Source organism: Alexandromys fortis, unplaced genomic scaffold (assembly GCF_014885135.2).
Source record: "Alexandromys fortis isolate MF-2015 unplaced genomic scaffold, M_Fortis_MF-2015_v1.1 scaffold_312, whole genome shotgun sequence".
Lineage (NCBI taxonomy): Eukaryota > Metazoa > Chordata > Mammalia > Rodentia > Cricetidae > Alexandromys > Alexandromys fortis.
This window is the reverse complement of record NW_026068184.1, coordinates 96,450-111,413: the sequence shown is the minus strand read 5'-3', so window position 1 is coordinate 111,413 and position 14,964 is coordinate 96,450. Positions and strand designations below refer to the sequence as shown.

At 50.3% G+C, this 14,964-nt stretch overlaps 1 protein-coding gene across 2 annotated transcripts in view; it reads right to left on the bottom strand.

Moving 5' to 3' along the window:
- The window catches only part of Mlxipl (MLX interacting protein like), a 54,855-nt gene extending 43,676 nt beyond the window's left edge, over positions 1 to 11,179 (bottom strand). For both annotated transcript variants that reach the window (XM_050129274.1, XM_050129273.1), the window contains exon 1: positions 11,038 to 11,179. The gene's annotated coding sequence lies outside the window, so the exon portion shown is untranslated. The remainder of the gene's footprint in view (positions 1 to 11,037) is intronic.
- Between the last annotated feature and the right edge of the window lie 3,785 nt (positions 11,180 to 14,964).

The following is a 14,964-nucleotide window of genomic DNA, read 5'->3' as shown; positions in this document are numbered from 1 at the left end:
GGGTTAATATAAGTTACAAGAGTTAATAAAAAGCCTGAGCTAATGGGCCAATCAGTTTATAACCTAATGTAGACTCTCTGTGTGATTTTCTTTGGGGCTAAACAGCTGTGGGAACTGGGCAGGACAGAAACCCCACAAAGCAGGCCCCCATGCTACAGATTTGAATACTATATGTGATTGTTTTCTGGTCATCCTCTCAACTGTGGGTGTGTAGTTAACAGTCCCATGCCCATTTTACAGAAGGGAAAATCAAGGCTTCTAAGGGTATTGTTAACAGAGAGGTGAAGTGAGGGCTGGTAATAGGCAGCTGGTAAAGTCACGGGAGTGTTTGGAGGATTTGCTTTAGTTTTTTTTTTTCTTTTTGTGTATTTCAATTAATTAAGTAATTTTTTTTTTTTTTTTAGAAAGGGTTTCTCTATATAGCCCTGGCTGTCCTGGAACTCACTTTGTAGATCAGGCTGGCCTCAAACTCACAGAGTCTGGCTCTGCCTCCCAAGTGCTTGGATTAAAAGCATGTGCCATCACCACCCAGCTTCCTGTTTAATTGTTTGTTTTTTTTTTTTTTTTTTTTTGAGATGTGGTCTTATGTAGCTATTAAGATTCAGGGCACAAGCCGGGCGGTGGTGGCGCACGCCTTTAATCCCAGCACTCGGGAGGCAGAGACAGGCGGATCTCTGTGAGTTTGAGACCAGCATGGTCTACAGAGCTAGTTCCAGGACAGGCTCCAAAGCCACAGAGAAACCCTGTCTCGAAAAACCAAAAAAAAAAAAAAAAGATTCAGGGCACAATGGCTTATGCCTCTAATCAGCACTTGGGAGGCTGAAGCAGGAGAATTAAGGTGAGTTGGGGGCCAGTCTAAGCTGCATAGTGAGTTCCAAGCCAGAAAAGAATAAGGATGAGAGTCTGTTTCAAAACCCAGAGAAAGACTCACAGGGTGACTAACTGGTAACAAGGAGGGTTTCTGTGTGAGCATTGAGCTCCTGCACGAGAGAGGCAAAATGTCATTGACATGTGGGCCATCGAGATGGTTCAGCAGGTGCTTACTGCATACTCTGCCAACTGAGTTTGATCCCCAGGTCCCACGTGGTGAAAGGAGAGAACGAACTCCTGCAATCTGTCCTCTGACCTCTGATCTTCACACACTGATAAACATAACTGTGTTAAAGAAAGGCTGTCAGATTGGATTAATTTTCATAACAGAAGTATTCAATTGTCCTGTCAAACATATGAGACTTAGGGCTGGGGCTGGGGTTCAGCTGGCTGTGGGCTTGCCTAGAACACACAAATCCCTGTATTTGATTCCCATCACCACTTGGGTTTGGAAGAAGCGGCACAAGGCTGTAATCCCAACACTCAGGAGATGGAAGCATGAGGGTCAGAAGTTCAAGGTCATCCTTAGCAGGTGCTAGACCCTGTCTCAAGAAAATAAAAGTTGGGGGCTGGAGAGATGGCTCAGCAGTTAAGAACACTGATGGCTCTTCCAGAGGACCAGAGATCTATTCCCGGCACCCACAGCTCACAACTGTCTGCAATTCCAGTTCCAGGGGGCTCCAATGCCCTCACACAGACATACATGCAGGCAAAACACCAATGCACATAAAATAAAATAAATTAATCAAAAGTAAAATAAAAAATAAAAAGTGACCCTGACATGGCGGCGCACACCTTTAGTCTCAGCCCCTGGGAGGCAGAGGCAGGCGGATCTCTGAGTCTGAGGCCGGCCTGGTCTACAGAGTGAGTTCTAGGACTGCCAGGGCTACACAGAGAAACCCTGTCTCAAAAGAATAATAAAATAAAACTTAAAAAGCGTCTCAAGCCAAGAGTGCCAAACACTAATTTCCTCGCTTGGGAGGCTGAGGCCGGAGAAGCCCATAAGATGGAGGCTGCACAGTGAGACTCTGTGTCAAAACAACAATAACAACAAAACAGCTGCTACTCAAGCAACTGTGACCGTTCTGTGCAGGCCGCCTCCGGTCCTTCCTGAGAAACCACTGATCTCTGGCTCCGAGAGGAAAACGGGGTTGAGGAGGCAAAGAAGAGAGGAAGAAGAGGTGGAGGAATTGGACGAGCACGCCTCCTGTGAGTTCTCCCATTCTTCTCTCTGTTGTCTACCATAGCCATCCACCTATTTATCTATCCATCCCGCGGTGATCAATGTGTCTATCCACCTGTTGTTCATCTACATCCAGCATCTCTCTGTCCACCCATCTGTCCATCCCATCCAACTCAGCCATCGGTCGTGTTCAGTCTCTCTCTCCCCTCCCCCACCTCTAGGCCTCCTGAGTACTGGAATCACAGGTGTGTGGCACCTCACCTGGCTTCACCTATCTGTCCATTCATCCACCGCCCATCTCCTACCAGCCACTTTGTTCCTGTGTTAAGCCCTATTTCCATATATATGCTCACCTACTTCTCCATTTAAATTTTGCTACTATTATTGTTATTATTAGTGTGCATGCGCTTGTGTGTGCACACTCGGTGTCATGGTGTACACAAGGAGGCCAGATGGCAACTTTTGAGAGTCTGTTCTCTCTGTCTACTGTGGGTTATAGGGATTAAACAGAGGCAGAGGCCTCATTCTCTCTCGGCAGGTCTTACTTAGGCTAGCCCGGAACTCATCACGTAGCCAAGGGATGGCCTTGAACTCCTAATCCTACTGCCTCTGCTTTCAGACTACTGGAATTGCAAGAACTTGCCACCACAGCCCGTTTATTTATTCTTCCATTTCTTCATCTCCTTGCTGCCCAAACACCCACCCTCCTGCGTGTGATCTGCTTGTTGTTATCGGACCCTCAGGAAAGTCGAGAGGGAGCTCAGAGGCTCTGCCCCCTTGCAACTCAGCAGGCAGAAAGATGCATGCCCAGCAGATATCAGAGAGGGGCAGGAACAGTACCACAGACGGTGGAGGTCAGTGAATGCAGGGGGACTTGCACCCGAGGGGTCACAGAGGACACACAAGGAGAAAGCATGCTTGCCAAAGACTGAGTGGGAACTGGGCACACAGATGTCAGAGAGAGTATCTGGGGATGGAATGGGGGTAGGGAGACTGGGGAACCGAAGTGGCAGGTCACTTCACTGGCTGGGCTGAGGTGGGGTCCAGAAGCCCACACAGCTGCTAAGCCCATTGGCTCACCCGGGCCAGCACATAGGTAGTCATATTCTAGTTCTGCCTAAAAGCCTGGCTCCAGTGTCCCTCATAGTGCAGCTTGGGGTGGGTCTGCCAGGAATCCCCCACTGAGAGGTTGAGGTGTAGCTCACTGGTAGATCCCCCACACATCCACCCACGAGTATTAGGTTCCACTCCAGCACCACTAATGATAGAAATCAGTAAAGTGTGACCATTGATTGGATCACGGCTGGATGGTAGGTTCCAGCTTGAAACACGATCAGCTTATCTTCCGGGGGCTGGATGTGGTGGTATGTGCCTGAACGCCAGCACTTGGGAGGCTGAGGCAAGAAGGGCAGGCTCCGCTACATAGTGAGATCTTGTCTTTAAAAAAAAAGGAGGGGACGGGGCTGGGGCTGGATAGGTCAGCTCTTGCCATCAAGACTGAGTTCAATACCAGTAACAGAAGCAGAGAACCACATCCCACAAGTTGTCCTACATACCCGCAGCCACACTAGATAAATAAATAGAAAAGAAGTGGGCACGGTGGTGCACACCATTGCCCCTTGACTGGTCCTTGTCCCACCACACCACTTCCTTCTTCATTTCTTTTTTTAAAGCAGAACAAAGGAAAAAAAATTCTGGGCTGTTTGTTTGTTTTTTGAGGCAGGGTGTGTGTACAGGTCACTGGATAGCCCCACTGGTCTCAGACGCCCAGCAGGCCACCTGCCTCTGCCTCCTGAGTGCTGGGGCACATCTGATTGTTGCTGCTTGTTTATTCTTTGTCTTTTTCTTTGAGACAGGGCGTCATGTAGCCCAGGCTGGACTCGAACTCCAGCTCTTTTCCCCTCCCCAGTGCTGGGATCACGGACCTGGCACCGTCATACCCAGTTTGTGCAGTGCTGGTGATGGAACCTAGGGCTTCACCTGCGTGAACCTAGGCAGCACCTTTGCCACTGATCCCTACTGTGTAGTGGTTTGGTAGCGGCCGTGTCATGCAAGCGTGGCTGACTAGGTTTGGGCATTGGTGACTGTGAGGCTTGATTGTGACTTCTTTCCTTGAGTTACAGTTTTTAATCACCAAAGTCACACATCAATGGTATTAAGAGGGTGGAAACTCCCTCCTCCCCTTGTTTGGGCAGCAAGATGGGTCAGCTGGTAAGGGTTGCCTCTCAAGCCTGGAGTTGTATGATTCCCAGAACCCACGGAAAGGCAGAAGAGAAGCAACTCCATAAACGTTGTTCTCTGACCTCCACCCCTGTAACTCCTTCAAAATCATGTTTGTGTGTGCAGACACACAGACAGACATAGACACACACAGACATAGACACACACATACAGACACAAAGACACACACAGACATAGACACACACATAGCCACACACACACACATAGCTACACACACACAGAGACATAGACACACAGACATAGCTGCACAGACACACACAGGCATAGACACACAGACACAGACACACACAAAGACATAAACACACAGACACACACAGACATAGCCGCACAGACACACACCAGCATAGACACACAGACACAGACACACACAAAGACATAAACACACAGACACACACAGAGACATAGACACACAGACACACACACACAGAGGAAGAAAAGGAGGAAGGAAACAACAACAACAAAAAACTATACTGGGTATGGTAGAGCACACCTCTAGTCCCAGCACTCAGGAGGCAGAGGCTGGCGGATCTCTGTGAGCTTGAACCCAGCCTGGTCTACAGATTGAGTTCCAGGACAGCCAGGGCTACACAGAGAAACCCTGTCTCAAAAATCAAACAAACAAAAGCAAAACAAAACAAGAATACAATGTTATTTTGGTCCCAGCTAATCTGAAACTGGAACTCACTATGTAGCTTAGGCTGGCCTCAAAATCATGACACCCCTCTTATATCTCTTGAGTGTTGGGTGTGCACCACAACAAAGGGTTCAGATGGTGCTGGGAACGGAACTCCCGACTTCGTGCACATTGAGCAAGCACTCACCCAAAGGACCCACACTCCCCGCCCCTGCCTTTCTTCTCTATAATGTTAGATGTCTTGGTAATTTGTTAAAGTAACAAAAAATGCCTGTTACAGTGATTGAACTGAACCTCCAGTGTCCCATCCCGTCCCTCCGCCCCCATCCTGTCTCGCTCCTCCCCTCCTGCCCCCCCCCATGCTATTAGTTAGTGGAAGAGTTGGTGGAAATTTAACCCTTCTCACCAGGCATTGTGGTGCACACTTTTAATCCCAGCACTCTGGAGCTCTGTGACCTGGAGGCGAGCTTAGTTTACATAGTGAATTCCAGGACAGCCAGAGGTACACAGTAAGACCTTGCATGGAAGAGAGAAAGGGAGAGGGAGAGGGAGAGAGACAAAAAGAGACAGAAAGACAGATAGAAAAGAAAAAGAAAAAAGTAAATAAAATATAACCTGGTCTCCATTAGCTACCACCTATGCTTAAACTATCTAGGGTCACCAGTAATTTTAAAAAGCAAAAACAGCCGGGCAGTGGTGGTGCATGCTTTTAATCCCAGCACTCGGGAGGCAGAGGGAGATGAATCTCTGAGTTCGAGGCCAGCCTGGTCTACAGAGTGAGTTCCAGGACAGTTAGGGCTGTTACACAGAGAAACCCTGTCTCAAAAGCCCTCCCCTCAATGAGTAAAAACATATTCCCCATTATAATGTAGCCAAACACTGCATATGCCTCCTAGACTTGTCTAGTGGTTTAATCAAAGCATTCAACCATATTACCATATCCTCAGTCATCTAAATCATACAAGTTCTGATCTAGCCTGGCGTGGTGGCATATGCCTGCAATCCCAGCACTCAGAAAACCAGCATGGAGACATAGCGAGTTCTACACTAACATGGGCAACCTAACAAGATGCTGTCTTGAAATGTCTTAGAAAGTAGGAAATTGAACATGCTAGCATGTTCCTGTCATCTTGGCTCTTGGGAGGTCGAGGCAGGAGGGTTAGGAGTTCAAGGCTAGCTTCTGCTACATAGAGAGTTTGAGGCCAGGGCTTTGGGAGACCCTTTCTCAACATGCCCTCTTAAAAATAATTCAATACAAACCGCACCAAAACACCCATCCCAACACAAACAGATAAGTAAAGAAATAAGCCTGAGTGGTGGCTGTGACTCAGTGGTAGGGTTCAGCCACCCGGACCGAGAAGAAAAAAGTCAATACAAACGGTAACGAGGGCCGGAGAGATGCCTCGGCCGTTAAAAGCTTGTACTGTTTCTGCAGAGGGCCCATGCTCAGTTCCCAGCACCCTCAGCTCCAGCTGCAACTCGAGCTCCAGGGGCATTTGCACTCACGTGCACATAACACATACACACACAAAATTAAGACTTGAAAACAACAGGGTCTCACTATATGGGATGCATTGAACTCTCATAGTCCTGTGTGCCTCGGCCTCAGACTGCTGGCTGGGATTTAAGGTGTGTGCCACCAATCACACCCAACAAAAAGAAATCTTTAAATAACAACAACTTGCTGAGCGTGGTGGCAAATGCCTTTAATCCCAGCACTAGAGAGGCAGCCACCTGTGGGTTCAAGGCCAGCTAGAGCGACACGGGGAGACCCCCATAAGCAATAAAAACGACCAAGTGCCACTGCCGCAGCTTCAGGGCTATCACACCTGACAGTAATAGCTGTTGGGGAGCAGGAGGGTGACCCGTCTCACAGGCCTCCTCTCGCCAGTACTGTGTGCCCAGTGAGTCTAGCAAGGCTGAGCCCAAAGGTGGGTACCTGCTGTTTACAGAGGGGCGGTCAGAGTGAAACCGACAAGCTGGGAAGACTCCCTGTACTGGTGCAGGTCTGGAAAGTCCCTGGCTCTGGTAGAGGAGCGGTGAGGACCGGAGCTCACCCACTGCTGTGAAGGAAGTTTGGCGGGTTGGACCAGCGGAAAGTAGGCAAAGGAGACTGACCGGCCTCAGGGTTCCCACCAGCAGTCTCCCCAGAGAACAGACAGTTTCCAGCCCTGGGCCTTGCATCATCGGAGGGGAGAGAGAGAGAGAGAGAGAGAGAGAGAGAGAGAGAGAGAGAGAGAGAGAGAGAGGGCGCGCAGAGAAAAATAGATGAGAAAAGAGGAAAGGACAAAAGATCAGGAGAAACAGAGAGGAGAGAGGAGAAAGAGGCAGAGACAAAGACGGGGAGACAAAGAGGAGAGAGAGGCAGATTAAAACAAAAAAGAGGGACAGGCAGAGAGATAGAGAGTGAGATACACACAAAGAAAGAAACACATCAGAGAGAGAGACACACACAAAGAAAAAGAGAGATCAAAGAGAGAGAGACAAAAAGAAAAAGAGATTAAATAGAGAGGTGTAAGGAAACAGAGAGAGAAATAGACACAGGGACAAAGATAAAGCTAGAGAGGCAGAGAGAAAGAAAAGGAAGACAGAGACACAGAGAGAATGATGAGGGAAGAAACAAAAAAAACAGATGAGGAAGACGGAGGAAGAGAGAGAGAAAGAGAGACTGGGAGTCAGAAGGCACAGCACAGACATTGGTGGTTACAACCTGTCCATTTTCCAGGTGGAAAAGTTGAGGCCACTCAGCAGATAAGTTTCAAAGTGTAGCCTCTCCCTTTGGGCATTATAGGAAGACATTACCTCTAGCTTCCTCATGTGCCTGGGTGGATTCTGTGCCCATTGCTTAGAAGAAGAGGGGGACCCTGGAGACGGGGTGACAGCCAAAGTTTTCCCATCCCAAGTTACCATCGACCTGGGGAGGAGCAGGGTCAGACCCGGCCATGGAGTTAGATGATCAGGGCTTCCTGGGACAGAGCTCAGGGGTGCAGGGCACAGACTGAAGCTTTCCTACCGCTCGATCTTGGGCTCCGCGACACAAGGAGAAGGAGCACACGGCAGGCGCCACTCAGTGGCTTTGGAGGTTGGCTTGGCCTCCACAGAGGCCACCACGACGCGACATGCCATTTACCTTGTATTGTCGTTGCAAAAAGTACAACAGGACCAGGGAGAGGGCTCAGCTGGCAAACGCCAAGCCTGACAACCTGAGTTCAATCCCCAGGTCCCACATGGTGGAGAGAGAAACTCTGAAGAGCTGTCCTCTGGCCGCCGCATGCATGTGCCCATACACATATACACATGCCACACACCAATATGCTGCCCATACACATACAGCCACACACCAACAAATCAAGATGTAAAATAATAGTAATCATAAGACACGTTAGAACCTGGAAATAAGGACGTAGAGGACGGACAGTCTGACTGCTTTCTCAAAGGGACTTAGGGATGGAAAGCTCTCTGACGCCGGCTGCGGTAGACTTCTCCTCTGCCTGGAATGTCAGCCTTGTCTCCTCCTGCATAATATGTTCACGCCAGCTCTGCCAGGGCATCAGGCCACTGGACAAGATGGAAAATGTGTCTCAGGGACAATTCATTTCGGGTCACACACCTGGTGAGTCGGATTGTGAAATAAAAGTTGAGAGCCGGGCGGTGGTGGCGCACACCTTTAATCCCAGCACTCGGGAGGCAGAGGCAGGCGGATCTCTGTGAGTTCGAGACCAGCCTGGTCTACAAGAGCTAGTTCCAGGACAGGCTCCAAAACCACAGAGAAACCCTGTCTCGAAAAACCAAAAGAAAAAAGAAAAAAAAAGTTGAGGTGACTTCCCCCCACCCCCTGAGCCATCCAGTAGGCAACGGCTCTGGGACTGTCAACTCAACCAGAATTCTGGTCTAGCCCTGGAGGCACAGGGTATTGATCAGTGTCAGACTAGCGCTGGCAATGTTCTGTCCCTTGCCCTGGTCGGGGGTCCCTCTTCTCCACTCTCAGGACCATCAGCTTCAAAGAAGAGAGGCAGGGACGGGCCACCTTGTCGGAGTCTCTGGCTTAGGGCATGTGGAGAAGGAGAGCGGCAAGGTGGTGGAGGCAGGTACATGGCATACAGACACTTAGGGTCTGATCTAGGGCAGGGTCACCACCCACACAGCCTGCTGGGGCAGGTAGGCTCTTCCTTGCCTACAGTGTTTCTAGCCTCAGGTACAGCTGGGTGGAATAAAGCCAGAGGAAGACAGCGGAAGAGTCAGAGGGGGAAACAGCATTGTGTATGATCAGGCTGCCAGGGTTCACTTCCTAGCTCTGCTACATCTAGGCTGTGCGACCTCCAGCCACTGCCTTGACCTCTCTGGGCCTCTGCTTCCTAAACTGTAAAGCATAGATAATATCCTTTCTGGCTTGGGGGTCATAAATGAGGAACGGGGCCAAAAAAGCCCCACATGGTATTTAGTTTGCAGTCAATGTAAAAGAGTTTCCCTTTCTTTCCAATTTGTTGTGTTTTTCGAGACAGGGTTTCTTTGTGTATCCCTGGCTGTCCTGGAATTCAGGCTGTAGACCAGGCTGACCTCAAACTCACAGAGATCCACCTGCCTCTGTCTCCTGAATGCTGGGATTAAAGGCTTGTATTCCCACCACCTGGCTCTTCCAGTCCTTCTTTCTCTGGCCAAAGACAGTCCTCAGGTTTTTTTTTTTTTTTTTGGTTGTTGTTGCTGTAATTATTATTGGTGGTGGTGGTGGTGTGTGCGCATGTGTGCATGTGTGTATTGAATTTTTGAGACAGGGTCTCACTATGTAACCTTGACTGGCCTCATGGAAACCAGGGTGACCAGCCTTGCGCTGGGGACCTGCTTAGGCCCCCACGATGCTGGAATTAAAGGCATGTGCCACCACGCACAGGCTGTTTTTACTAGTCTTTGTTGTTTAGTCTTGAGACGGGTTTCATGTATCTCAGGCTGGCCTCAAACTTGCTACGCAACCCAGGTTGATCTTGAACTCCTGCCTCCACCCCCACTCCCCAATGCCAGCATTACAGGCGTGGACCACCACACCTGATATTACAGTGTGGTATGGAACCCGAGTTTTGTACATGTTAGGCAAACACTCTATCAACTGGGCTATAATCCCAGCCCCTTTTTTCCTTTGTTTGTTGTGAGACAGGGTCTCACCCTGTAGCTTAGGCAGGCCTCAAACTCGTCAATCCTCCTGCCTCATCCTTTTGAGCGCTGGGATCACAGGCATGCACCAACCCCTGCTATAGATCCATTTGAGCCTTCCTTTGGATATGGGGGCCCATGGCAGGCGTACAGACAGGCCAGTTGCTGAGATACCAAGCTCTTGGGTAAATTGGCAGACTGGACTAGATCTTCACACCCCAGCTGACCTGGGACCTTGATTGGATGGTCTGCCTTTCTTGCCCTCCCAAGGTGTCTTGGTGTGTGGTTTTATCCTGGCCCTGTCTCTATACGGTGGCCCTGGAGGGAACTTCCAGTGTCCCAGGGAAAGAACCAGGCCCCGAAAAGGGCCAAGGTCACAAAGCCTGACAAAGGCAGGAATCTAAAGACGGAAACACAGCCCAGCCCTGGCCACAGGGTCCCCTCTCCCACCACGGTGGCCTCAAGAGTCACGGGCTTGGTGATAGAGTGGCTGGGAGCCAACAAGTAGCTCGGGTCCTTTCAGGCTTCAACCAGGTCCCTAGCTAGCCCCTGCCTGCAGCCAAACTGGGTGACCGGAAATCCACAGGCCCCACCCTGGCATCTGTCCCCTCCCTCCTGCCTCCCTGGATCCAGTCAGGCCCCCCTTCACCAGGTCACCATTTAATCCCAGCCCAGTATGGGGATCCAGGAGGTGACCCCTGGGAGCCAGAGTGGGTAATCCTGAAAGGTCAGGCAAGATAGATTAGGATCCCTGATGCCCAGTCCTCACTGGCATCTGAGCCTGCCCCTTTCCCCACTGGCTCCACTCATGAGCAAGTTGGGGGCGGGCAGAGAAAGTGGGAGCCCCCTACTCCAGCTGTGATTTAGGAATGCACACTGTGGCACCTGAAGTTTGGCGGGGCTCTGAGTCCTTCTGCGCAAGGCATCCAAGTCCCTCTGATACCTGAAGACCTTCCCTGCTCACCTGAGCTCCACGCGATCCTCAGGGGGAGTCGGGCTGGGCTCGGCTCCTGTGCCTCGGGTCTCCGCGGGGCTGCAGATGCTCAGGCCGGCGCTGCCTCACCCCGCGCCTTCTCAGCGCCAGCGGCAGAGGGCTCCGTGCGCTGCGCCTGCACGAGGCCGGGCTTTTAGACTGGGGTGTGGACGGCTAGGCGCTGCAGGCTCCCCCGCCCTCCCTCTCCGAGGTGTCCTTTGCCCCTTGGTCCGGTGCCTCCTTCTCTCCTTAGCACGTGGATGGCAGCCGCTCCTCCGGCTGGTGGCCTGTGGAGCAGCGGTGGCGCGCGCCGTGGGTTCAGGCGCCCGCCAATCACCTTCTGCCGCCCCGCTCGTGCCCCGCTCACCTTTAACCGCCCTCTCCTCGGGGGCTTGATGTTTGGTTCCCAAACTGTAGACTGGGTGAGAGAAGGGAGGAGCCCCAGGTACCGGGCCAAGGAGAGCGTGGGAAGAGTCTCAGCCAACCGCCCCAGCCCCAGGCCCTATTTGAACCGCACTTGGGGTGGTCGGCTCCACTTGTCTGCAGCTCCCAGATGCTCACCGATCCCTATCGGTGCCCCGGGGAGTCAGCTCCATCCTCTGTCCTCTGCTGAGGATCCCCACCCCCACCCCCTGTTCTCTAAGCTCCCTTCTCTTCCCAGCTAGAACTCTCCTGGAACATCCTCCCCTTGGGGTGCTGGGAACTGATGGTGGGCCCTCTGCGAGAGCAGCAAGTGCTCTTGACCACCGAGCCATCTCCCCAGCCCAAAATCCTCCGCTTTTGAAACAGGTCCTGAGCCCAGGCTGGCCCACGTAGCTGAGGCTTGACCTTGAACTCCTGCTTCTGCTGCCCCGTGTGAGTCACCACACTTGGTGACGAGGATTTGGTGTCAGTATGTCTGTTTTGAAAAGTTATTTCATGGGGCTGGAGAGATGGGCAGGGGTTCAGCGAACTGGTTGCTCTTGCAGAGGACCGTGTTTGATTCTTAGCACCCACATGGGTTCGCCATTATCCGGAACTCCAATTTCCGGGACTCTGATGCCCTTTTCTGACAAAGTGCACACGTGGTGCATGCATGCAAACATGCAGGCAAAATACTTTCATATGAAACGCAATATATAAATCTATGGCAAAAATAAAGAAAAACAATCTATTGCATTTTACTTACTCATTGTGTGTGTGCCTGTTTGTTTACGTGTTTGAGCACATGCCTGCCAAGGCACACACGTGGAAGTCAGAGGGCAACTTGTGAGAGTTGGCTCTTTTTCTACCACGTATCAAATTCCGGTCCTCAGGCTTGGCAGAAAGCGCATCTACTATCCAAGCAATCTTACTGGCCCTATTCCTTATTTACTATCAAATATTATAACATTTATCTAAAATTCACATTTCAGTCAGGTAGTGTGGTGCACACCGGTGGTCCCAGCGCTCAGAAGGCAGAGGAAGGTTATGATGTGCCCCAAGCCAGCCGGAGCTCTATATGCCAAGATACTTCTGAAAACAAACAAACAAAAATAAAATAAAATAAAAAAACTCAAAAACAAAACCTCAAATTTATCTGAGTAGGCCACACCCATTCATAAAATAGTGGAAGCAGGAAAGTTTGGGCAAGACATTGTCACCCAGGTCCTCTCCTGGCTCTAGCTCACGCTGCGACAACCTCGGGTGGATCCAGAAGGGTACAGCTCTGTTCACATTCATCTCGTGCAAGGCAAGAGGAGAACAAGGTAAAGACGGGGTGGGAGGCAGGGAGAACTGGGGTCATCGTAAGGGATTCCATCAGAGAGATGGGGTGGAGAAGGACAGAAACTTCTAGAACCAGCCTATTCTTGGAAGGCTTATTGAAGGGGATGGGTGCCTGCTGGGCAAGTGCTACCTCTGGGGCACACTCCCAGCGCTTCACTGGCTCCACTGCTGAGCTACGCTCTAAGCCTCCCTTAGAAGAAAAATGTTTAGGGCTGCTTGGATGCTGAGGAATAAGGGGGTGGGTTAGATGGCTTCTTATGAATTATTCTCCCTTGCTCAATGAAGTGCGGGGAGATGGGAGGCGTCCTTGTGTGAAGGGAGGCTCCTTAAGATCAGCAGAACCCATCTTCTAAAGACCCTTTTTGTTCTTGTTTGAGAGATGATTTGGGTTTGCAGCCCAAAATGCCCTCGAATCCACTACACCTGGCTGCTTCTCATTTCTGCCACTTGCCCAGCACTCGGAGCTTATTAGGGTCCCTCCCTTGCCTTCTCAGACCTTCATGGGCTTAGACTCACTTCGTCCAACAACAATCAGAGGTGGTGGGGTGACTGCTCCCCATTTTACTAGTAAGAAAAGAGAGGGGTTGGAAATGCGGTTCGGTTGGTAGAATGACATGCCCAGCACACCCTAAGTCCAGGATTCCAGCCCCGGCACCACACAAACCAACTACGGTATTGCGTGCCTGCCATCCCAGCCTTCAGGAGGCTGAGAGGAGGAGACCGTGAGATCAAGAGAAGCCTGGGCTACATAGAGTGTTTAAGGCCAGTCTGGGTTCATGAAAGCCTACATAAAAGGGGAAGAACAAAAGAAGAAAAGGAAGAACCAAGAGCACATTGGTGCTTGGTAATTAATCTAGGGTCCTGTGGGCGGGAGGTGGTGGAGCTGGGCTTTGGCCCTTGGTGGTGAATTTCCGCCCTTGCAGTGTAAGAGATCCTGCGCCAGGGGCTGGGACTGGAGAGATGGCATGGACCCGGTCCCTTCCTTCATGGACTGTGCAAATCTTAAACCACTGTGGTACAGTCTAGGCACATCTGAGAGGTTAGAGAGGATGCCTCAGTCCTTCTGTAACTTAATCATAGGGTAAAGGAGGGAAACAGGGAGGGTTTCAGGTTCAGGGGTGCCCTAAGCAACAGCAGAATGGGTTGGAGAATAAAACCCAGGGAAATGGTTCAGTGGGTTCGGTGTTTGCTGCAGAAGCCTGAAGACCTCAGTGGGATTCACAGCACCAACATAAAAAGGCTCAAGCCAAGTGGTGGTGGCCCACGCCTGTAATCCCAGCACTCAGGAGGCAAAGGCTGGAGAATCTCTGGGTTGACGGTCAGCCTGTTCTACAGAGTGAGTTCCAGGACAGCCAGGGCTACACAGAGAAACCCACCCCTCAAAAAAAGAAAACAAACCAAGAAAAAAAAAAGAAGAGAAGAGAAGAGAAGGGAAGGGAAGGGAAGGGAAGGGAAGGGAAGGGAAGGGAAGAGAAGAGGAGAAGAGAAGAGAAGAGAAGAGAAGAGAAGAGAAGAGAAGAGAAGAGAAGAGAAGAGAAGAGAAGAGAAGAGAAGAGAAGAGAAGAGAAGAGAAGAGAGTACTTTCTACTCTTGCCCAGGACCAGAGTTCAATTTCCCACCCATGTTGGGCAGATCACAACTGTCTAAACCTCCAGCTCTAGGGGTCTTTAACACACTCTTCTGGCCTCTGCAGGCACTGGTACATACACAGTATACAATCACGCAAACACATGCATACATATAAGTAAAACTTAGATAAACCTTTAAAAGACAAAAGAAAGAATATGCCCATACAATGTTTCAAAATCCATGGCAGTTTTGTCTTTTTCAAATCTCATACTGGAAGCCATGGAAATATCAATCCACAGGCAAATGGATAAACAAATAATGGTCTAGCCATACAAAGAAATACTATACTGCCATTAAAAAGGAAGAAACTTGGGTCACGCTTGTTGGTGTATTCTTTTAATTCCAGCACTTGGGAGGTAAAACCAGCCAGATCTCCATGAGTTCAAGGCCAGCCAAGGCTACACGGTGAGACCTATCTAATGATGATGATGAAATTTGGGGCTGCATCTGCACTCATGTGCACTATACCCATGTGGACGCACACATACACACACATGTCTACATCAAATAATAATAAAAAATCTTAAAAAGGAAGATGCTTGA